This window comes from Argiope bruennichi, chromosome 8, assembly GCF_947563725.1.
Source record: "Argiope bruennichi chromosome 8, qqArgBrue1.1, whole genome shotgun sequence".
In the NCBI taxonomy this organism is placed as follows: Eukaryota; Metazoa; Arthropoda; class Arachnida; order Araneae; family Araneidae; genus Argiope; species Argiope bruennichi.
In genome coordinates, this window is record NC_079158.1 from 128224158 (window position 1) to 128234194 (window position 10037).

Sequence of the window (10037 nt, forward strand, 5' to 3'; positions counted from 1 at the left end):
TCACGAAAAGAAAGAAGTTCAAAAGTCGAAAGATTAGTTCCAAATCTGATGCACATTCCTTAGCACATTAATAAATTCGTTATCTGCGTTTTCCTTATATATGAATTATCTTGAACTTCACACTGGCACTTCAAATAAAGAAATAGGCGGAAGAATTCAGTATTTGTGATTTTGCAGGTGAGAAGATCAGAATACGCAAAAAAATTGATATGAAGTGGAGTGCGCGAATTCAAAATTGTTAGAAATTTTTTTAAAGATGTATTTTATAATTTTAAAAAAACAACATGGCATAAAGAATACAAATATTTCATAATTCCATTGCAAAAAAATGAAATTCCATATTTTTAAATAATAAAAACAAAAATGAATATCTTACGCCATAAAAGAGTTACATAAAAAATGTACAGAAAGTTGAAATAAATTCAGCTAACATGCTGCCATCCATATTTCTTATTTTCCTTAAAATAGCAAATTATTTAAGTTTTATCGTATTGATCAGATGATCAAAATAAGAGAGTAACTTAATCATTCATATTAAAATGAAATATAAATCTGTAACAATGCAAAAGTGAACGGAAATTTATAGTTTCCTTTTTAAAATGAATGCAGTCCGCATTCACAGTATTTTTACATTATATTGAAATTGAAAAGAAGAAACAAGACAAAATAGGCATTTTGAATCTTAAAAAGCATTATTAAAGTAAGTACTTCAGGAGGAAACTTCCTGTAAGAATTATGAGTTTTTCATATAAATATAGAATATTAAGTTTATGCAAACTCTCCTTGTTGCAAAAGAAATAGATTAACGAATCTTCATCCTTGCAATTCAAAAACTATCAAGCACCAACATAAAAAAAAGAAAAGAAAAAAAAAAAAAAGCACCCTCAACATTTTGAAATGGAGATATATTTCAAAAAAGCTTTAAAAATTATCATTGAAGATAGATGATAAAAACTGTTATAATTTCTTTGGTGGATTTCAAAGTGGTTGAAATATTTTTTTTCTTTTATATGTAATTTTTAATAAAAAGAATTGAGAAAGGCTGCATTCAAAAATTGACAAGAAAAGATATACCTTTTCGTGCATCAAATATCATCTTGAAGATTTGGGTATCCTTTCTTGCCGTTTGGTAAAGTGAGTATTCTTAAATTCATCTGCAAAGATCAATACTCCGAGAAGGAACAGAAATGTATTGAATATTAATGCGAAAACAAATAATTGCAAATTTATTCTTGAAAGAAGCTAAAACGATGAAATTTGTATATCATAACCTGAGACAAATTTGTCAGCATTTGAAAAAAAAGTTGCTGTTCCCCTGATAAGCTGATGTACTTAGAAATAAATTATATGTAAATATGTAATATTATACATAGAATTTAATGCATATGTAATGTTACACTTAGAAATAAACTATGTGTAAATTATGTGACAATAATTCCATCCTACAGAGGGGATGTTTGCCTATAACCAGTTTGAGTGTTCTAATATTTATTAGTTTATTGCAAATTTTGCTCATTGTTTCTTTTTAACTTGGTGAAAAATATTTTTGGTAATCAATTTATAAGAGACATTTTACATCAGCTTATCACAAGTATTATCTACTTGTTCTTTTAAAATCCGGTTTCTTCTGAAATCATGCGATTCACGTGTTTATCTTCTATGTACTTCGAATTCCAAGACGCTTAGGACGAAGTTTGAAAAATTCAAGTATCCAAATTACAATAATGCTATGTTGCAATTTCCTGTATGAAATGGGTAGCATAAAAGCGCCAAAAAGATATATTCTTCAAAAAATGATGCAAAATAAAATGAAGAAGTGAGAATTCCAGACTTTCATGAGTGTCGGGATTAGTTCCCTGTCCTAACAACAGATGGCAGCGCATCCCGTTACCTTGAAAGTTATATAGAATAGATTTCTTGCTCGCTTGGCAGTCAAGAAAAGTATACGTTCACTTGGGGTGTGAGCGATTAGTAACACGAGAGGAAAATCACAGCAAATTTGCTTTAACGATCATGCGAAACCCGGCGAGTTTCTTGTAAAATTAGCAGTTTATATAGAAAATATTTTTTATTGTTTTTAAGAAATATTCGTAACCGTGATAAGGGGTTTCTGATCAAAAATTGAATAAAAACAAGGTGTGGCTCGATGTGAATAAGTGGATGACTAGTCAAGTAAAGTGTTTTCTGTTTTTTCTTGTGTAGAATATTCTATTTTTTGCAGCGTGAGCACAAAATATGTGCTCACGAACAGTGCAGAAATACTTCGTTAGGGAAATGTCCCCTTTATTCGACGATGAGCATTCATGAAGGAGATGAGATCCTCGATTAAGTCTTCTCGTATGTATAATGCTGTCTGATGCTCCTTGGTAAATTCCTTGGTTACAGCATCATTAATAAGATTAGATTAACTGCATTTGCGAAGTCTTTACTTCCGAAAAAAATAATAATTGTAATTTTTCAATAAAGATAGAGCATAAAAGTCAATCATTATTTATCAAAAGATTATCATTATTTACCAAAGGTTACCATTATTTACCAAAACGTTATCAGATTTTTTTTTCTTTTTTTATCTATGTATATTGTTTCTGAATTGCATTATTTTTATCTGAAAGACTTGAAAGATGTTTTAATACAATGCCTTTTCATATCGTTCACGTTCCTTTTATTTAAAATCGGAAATGTAAAAAAAGCAAAAATTTTTTTCCTAAACATTGTTTATTGACAACATTCATATCATTTGTTTCTTTATACATATATTTTCGATAATTTTTTCTCCAGTATCAAAATTGCAAAGTTCAAAATGAATAAAAAGTATTTTTTGAAATTCATCCCTATTTAGATTTGAAATAAATTATAATCAATAATCTAAAGCTTTAATTGCCGAATAACTTATGTCAAGGGGATTTTATACATTTTCTAATCTTTCCTTTTCCAGATCTACATTTCCATCATCGTTAATTTTAAAATCTGAACAAACCGGACCAATGAGACCTTGGATAATTTAATCATTAAAAATTAGATAATAAACAACCGTTTACAAAGAGAAAAAAACCATAGCCTTAATTTTCTTTTTTACTGTGTTCTATAGGAATTTCAGCGGCCGTGGTGGCCTGGTGGTGAGGTCTCGGCTTCGGAACTGTAAGGTTTCAAGTTCGAGACCCGATTCAACCGACGAGCCGTCGTGTAAGCGGGTCTGGTGCACGAATCTATCAGGGCCAAATGTCGCCTCATTAGTGCTGTGTGGAACTTTGGAGAGTGGATGCCTGCTCAGATGTCATCCTCGTCATCTGACCGCGGTTCAAAATTACGAGGTCCGTCCCAAAACAGGCATAGTGTTGCTTTAAAAATAGGGCGTTGGTATAAATAAAATTGTAATTTCTGAACATAATTAAATCTTATCCATGTATTTCAAGATGAGATAAGTTAATCTTTTGAAGTAAATATCAAAGATTCGCAATCACCAATTGAAATGCAAATTTTTTATTTTTTTTCTAAATAAGTAAGCTTTTATGATCACAGGTAACTGTATATAATCCTATTAGGGTATAATAGCATATAAGAAAATTCTGCATAGCTACAATGTAAGAGAATGTAAGGTTTTATAAAAGAAGAATGGATAGTTCCAATCCTTTTGAAAGAAATTGATTTCATAATGTCTGTCTGGGACTATCCGTTTCTTATGATCCAGAATTCTGCTATGTCTAAATGTTCAAGTTATTTTTAAGATAAATTTCATCTCTTACAGTATACTGAGAAATTACTCAAATACCTGAGATTCTACCAGATTCTATTGAAATGGAACAGGAACATTTTAAAACTTTATATTGAATAATCGATTTATTAATTGAAATATTTTAACAGAAAAATATGTCATCTATTGTATTGAAATTTGATATGTATGGCGCCCTTAACCTGTCTTTTCCATCAATAAACCAACATAATTCGTGTAGTATAATAATAAAGTTGGTTTTTTTCAAATGAGCCCATGAAATATTACTTATCAGTAGAAGAAATTTTTGGTGATATCGAATTTGTACATGTGGTCTTAGGACATGGGGTTAGAAACAAACTTAAAATTGAAAATTCAAGAAATTTTGCTAACATAACTACTTAGTTGATACAAATTTTTTCATCAATGTATGAAACATACCAACAGAAAAAAATAAGAAAAGAAAAGGTTTGGTTTCTAAATCTATTATTCAGTCAGAAATTAATAGAAGCAATCAAGTGGATTTGATTGATATGCAATCAATAATGAGTGCCAGGTAATGAATTCAGGTTTATTATGATTTACCAGGAACATTTAATTAAGTTACTACGACCACTTCAGAGGAAAGGAATGGAAGAGATTTCTTTACAAGTACTAGATTTCTTTTTGATACTAGGGGCTCTTTGTACACTGCAATCTGATAATGGAAGAGATTCATTATCAGTAAAATTCATTATCGAACACTTATGTGCGTATTGGCCAGAATTGAAGATTATTCCTTGAAAATTCGGCCTTCGGAAGATTCTTCCTTGAAAACGCAGCCAATCGCAGGTTCAGTTGAGAGGGCCAACCAAGACGTAGAAAATATGTTGGTTTCATGGGCGAAGGATAAGCAAACTACAAAATGGTGCAATAGTTTTCGTTTAGTTCAATTCATGAAAAACAGAGCTCTACATTCAAGAATTAAACAATTACCATACAAATTTATGTTTGGGATTGAGCCAAGAGTTGAAACGGCAACCACAACCTTGCCACCAGATACTATAAAAATATCGAAGACGAGAAGGAAAGTTTTCGAGGACATGAATTCAGAAGAGCGAAAAATTGAATAAACACAATTAGGGGCGCGTATGCTTGCTAGTAATTCGACCAACATTTTTCGAATCAGAGAGGAAGCCAAAGAAACTTTAACAAACCAAGCCAAACGAACGAAAAATATCTCCGATGTAATACATCCCGAGTTTTATATTTGAAGTAACGTCATTATTCTCATTTCAGAAGTTGATAGAGCAAAAGCTGATTTGCAAAATCTCATCGGTGGAGCGCTTGAAAAAGATTTAGATGCCCTGTACAAAATTGCCACGAAAGATAGAGTTCTGAACAAACTTTTTTGAAAGTAAGAAATGATATTTAAACTTAATTAGTTCAGTATTTCTTCAATAAATATATGATTATTACTTATATTAACTTTATAAGTATTTATGCAATAGACTACAGTTAACCAGAGTACAAGTTTGATACAAAAATTTAATATATTCACTGATTTTAAGATCTCAATTCGATGCATCGCCGTAAATTTTCTTGATTCAAGAACGAGTGCCGAATTTCGCTGAGAACAGCAGCAAGAAAAGAAACTGTAGGAATTGGACAAGGGTTCTCTCGTTGTTCTTGTAAAAAAGATTGTTCTTCAAAGAGATTCAGATATTGTTTCTGTATGAAAAATGGTTCTCTTTGCAATCCTGAGTGTCACAGCATTTACCATGTCGAAATAAGTAATTTGTAATAACTGTACTAATTAAACAATATTCAAGTAAAGTATTTTTCCTTCAATGATAGGTTCTTTCCTTAAACACTGTATTATTAAGTATAGTTTAATACAATAATTTTTCAGCGTTTTTCCTAGTTATTTCGGGTTCTCCCTAGCGCTCTCAGTTAGAACGCGTTTTTCCTAGTTAATTCGGGTTCTCCCTAGAGCTGTCAGTTAAAACGCGGTTTTCCTAGTTAATTCGGGTTCTCCCTAGCACTGTCAGTTAAAACGCGTTTTTCCTAGTGAATTCGGGTTCTTCCTAGCGCTGTCAGTTAAAGCGCGTTTTCTCTAGTTAATTCGCGTTTTGACTGATTTTGGGTAATAGCGCATTTTTTGCCCTTCTTTTTTCAATGGATTACCTCAAAATTAATCAATAATTTTAATTAATTAATATATGATGAATTCATCATTGTAAAAACTGTCATTGACAGAAAAATCAGCTACTAGCAATATTTGATGCGCTCATTCGTATCATAGGTTTTGCTATTCTGGACATTTGCGAAGAACAAAGGAATTAATCAGAAGTAGGATCGATTAATACGATGGATGTAATGACATATTAACCATAATTCAATAATTTTTCACGAGTAACTAATCCTGCATGTGACCTTGTCCTCGTGAAACGGAATATCTTGACTATCTACCACATATTGGATTGCTATCTGAGTCACACATAATCAGCACTTTTTCCAATAAAGTACTGATAGGTATATTGTATTTTTTTCAAGAGATTTTATTAGACAGATACGCATAATAGGGAAAAATACTTCACATCCAAATTAGTTACTCTTTGAAATTTACACTAGTATTTGATAAGCAAGAATTCTTTTTTTAAAAATTTGAATTGTTTTCAATAATTTGGTTAAAATTTTTTTCCCTTCCCGGTATTTCATTAGAAAGCTTCGTTTTCCTTTCGAAAGCTTTCATTTAGCTTCGTTTTATAAAGTAGAACAAAACTACAATCTTAATAAATAAAAAATTCAAAATATGCAAAATTAAACAATAAATTGTATTGCTCTTTGAATCTCTTTTATAGAGTTTCAGTTATCATTATCTTTTAGGTTGCAAGTTTCTTTTTCTGTATTAAATTTCACCTTTTAAGTCTATTTTCTGTATATAGGAAACATTTTGGGGACAGTTGGAAATAAAGCTTTTCTTCTCGTCTCAATACCCATATTTCCAAATTAAACCAATACCACACACGTTTTACCAAATCATTTTCCAAAACTGAAAAGCGCAATTTTCGGTAGTAAAAATCGGATGTAAATTCCGCTTACATATACCCTTACAAAACGATTAGTAATTAATTTCTTCTATAATTTAAAATTCTTGGATTCCGTTAGTAGTCATTTCACTGCTTCCCAAATTCAAAACATAATCCTCTCGTTGATAGTTACTTCTAGCACCTATTTACTTTTTAAAGCGTAGTTACTAGTAGGCACTCATGAAGAAAGTTTTTCAAAATTTTAATTTTATTTTTAGTTAAAAATTAATCAGATCTTGAAGGTTTTTCTTCGCTAAATTCGGGACATTAAATTTTAAAAACCATTTTACTTAACTAGCTTTTCAATAATTTTCATTATCTTGTGCTAAATTTTCTTTAATTTTAGCAAATATTAAAAAACATTCTTTAAGTATATTTTCCTTTAAAATATATTAGTTTTGTAACTACTTTTAAATATACAAGTTTTACAGTGATTTCAAAAACATTTGTTTTTCACGTTAAATTTAGTATAAATACTATTTTTTTTTCAAAATAAAATAAGGATAAGCCTAAAACATATCATGCTTCTTTGTATCAGGGTCAGAGTGTGTGTGTGTGTGTGTATTGCAGCTCTATAGTCCAGACCGTATGATATGCAGCTACCAAATTTGGTGCATGTATACCTTGGAGGTCGGGAATGTGACCTCCGAGCTATTTTATGAATTTTTAATTAGAATCCTGGTTAATTAAAAATTAGGCAAAATTTCAGCTTTTTTGAGATGACTTCCAAAAATAGCATTGCCCAAACATGATTTTTACATTAAATTAAAGCTACAAAAATTATCTTTTTGATGAAACCAAACTTTTTAACTTAGAAATCAAATTTCTATTTTAAATGTATTTTTTTAAAAAACATATTTTAACTCTTTTTTTACAATTTATTTCGAAATAAATAAAGTAAAATGGAATTTAACCTGCACGAGTACATTACGCCTGCATGGGAAAAATTATCTTTTATAAACGTGTTGCCATCACATTGATAAAAGCACGGATTAAAAAATAAGTTAACTACTATTGCAAATTAAACATACAAAAGTGTAATTTTCGGCATGTGTCTGCATAAAATGAAATAAATATGAAACATATTTTCTAAAAAACTGAATGCAAGAAAAAGTTTTTTATTATCTTCTGTAATATCTACATAATTAATTCAATAAATCAATTTTATTTGAGAAAAACATGGTTTAATACTTGCATATTTGTTTAATATAATCAGGGTCTATTGTAATTAAATTGTAAACCATTAGTATTAGACATACATCTACTAACAAAATTGCCTAAATGAATTGAATAATTATATTTAATTTGAATCAATAAATGCTCCGAGGAATTACTAATTTTAAATTTTTACATGGATTTTTACATGCCTTGTAAATCATATTTAACAAAATATTTTTGTAATACTAATGTTTTAAATAAAAAGAGTTGCACTCCATTCAACTAAATAAATCACTAAAACTGACCGATTTATAAAAATTTAAATATCACTATTTTGTAAAAACGGACGATTTTAGACCTCAACATCAGCAGTTTCAAAGAACATCCGCCAATCACAAGATCAATAGGGGGATCCACTAGGATTGATGGTTTCTCAAGACTGATTGATATAAGATTATAAAAAGTTTAGCGGTTCTAACAATGTAATAATCAAAACTTAATGAATCAATCAGATTTGATCGCCGAAGTTAGAAACGTTTATTTATTTAAAAGTTGTAGTGTAGAGAATATTTCGCAGAATATGAATCCTTAGGACAAAATGACTGTAAAAAATGCAGACTTCATAAATTTTTGAAGTATATTTATAGATCGAAACAAAATAAAATATTCTGGTCTCATAATCACGAGATCGGAAGTTCGAATCCCGTTCGAGACAATGTGATTTACAGTCTGTGTAAATATTTAATTCCTTGATTTTATGTTTTCCTTTATTTCATGTTCCAGAAGATTCTGGATCTTTCTTTAGTTTACCAGATAAGTGTTCTGGTCTTTTCTTACTGTCTCCAGAAAAGTATTCTGGAACTTTTCCTGCTAGTATAAAAGCAGAAGATCTGTCAGTCACTGAGTTCTGAGTTGAATTAATAAATTGGTTTAGCTCTACTTCTTGTGTGTGTCATTGTGTTCCACACTAAAGTACCTACGTGACTATATTTTTGAAACAATACATAAACGGAATGCGAATCACATATTCGATTATTATTCATGCTATGAAAATTACAATGAAAGAAACTCAAAGTTGTGAGAGGAGAATCCCCTCGTTTGTTTTATTGAATGTACTTTAAATGGTTTAATCAGATATGTACGACTTTTGGCCAAATTTGGGACTATCGCCCTATCTAGACCTTCTTCTTGTGCAGTCGACCACCCCGTCACCACTGAATCTTCAAGATGTATTGTAGCCGACTGCTATCTTCAACATAATTCATCCATTACACTGACAAATTCACCAAATTGACATCATCTTCAAGGCAATTGGCCCATAGCCACAAATTGGTCAATTACTGACCTTCCTCCTGATCTTCCCGCTCATCAATCTTCCTATTAAACAAGGAACAGGCCTTCACTTAAAGAAAATCTCCTCGAAATCTCCTCCTATCAATATTTCTCCAAATTCTCGTTTCACGATAACAGAAATCCAAACCATTTCAAGCTTTCATACAATTGGTAAAAAATTGACAATCTTTAACATCATCAGTACTGTACTTAAGTAATTATTTTCAACTTTCAGGTTCTTTCTTAGTTCCGAGATTTCTATGCATTCCTTTAAATAGAGGTAAACGATACCGATTCTCCAAAGAGGCATTTATTTCCCTGTATTCTTTCAAATATTTGAAAATATGCGGGAAATATCCCATGTACTGACCTATCTAGACCTAGATAGAGAATGAACAGATTGCCATGAAAATTAATATTATACGGGGATTAATTAAGAAATCGTGAAATACGCCTTCCCAGAGGATGTAAAATTTCCCTATCATCGAGAATGAGCCAACATAACCGCACCACCATTAGGCTTCATGAATACGTGCGATTTGCATCAGATGAGGTACTAGCGACAAATGCCTGTCCAGACATAAGCAAATTGTTGGAAAAGGATTAAATGCTAGAAGTGCATTCATTGCAGCTAGAATACATCATGTCGGTTCTGTTTCGTTTTTCTTCGATTTTTAGGATCTTCATCACTTATCCGACACTTCTAAGGCGCCGAATGTTTGTACGCAGTGCCCGATTTTATCAATGTGATTCCTGCTAATTCTTTT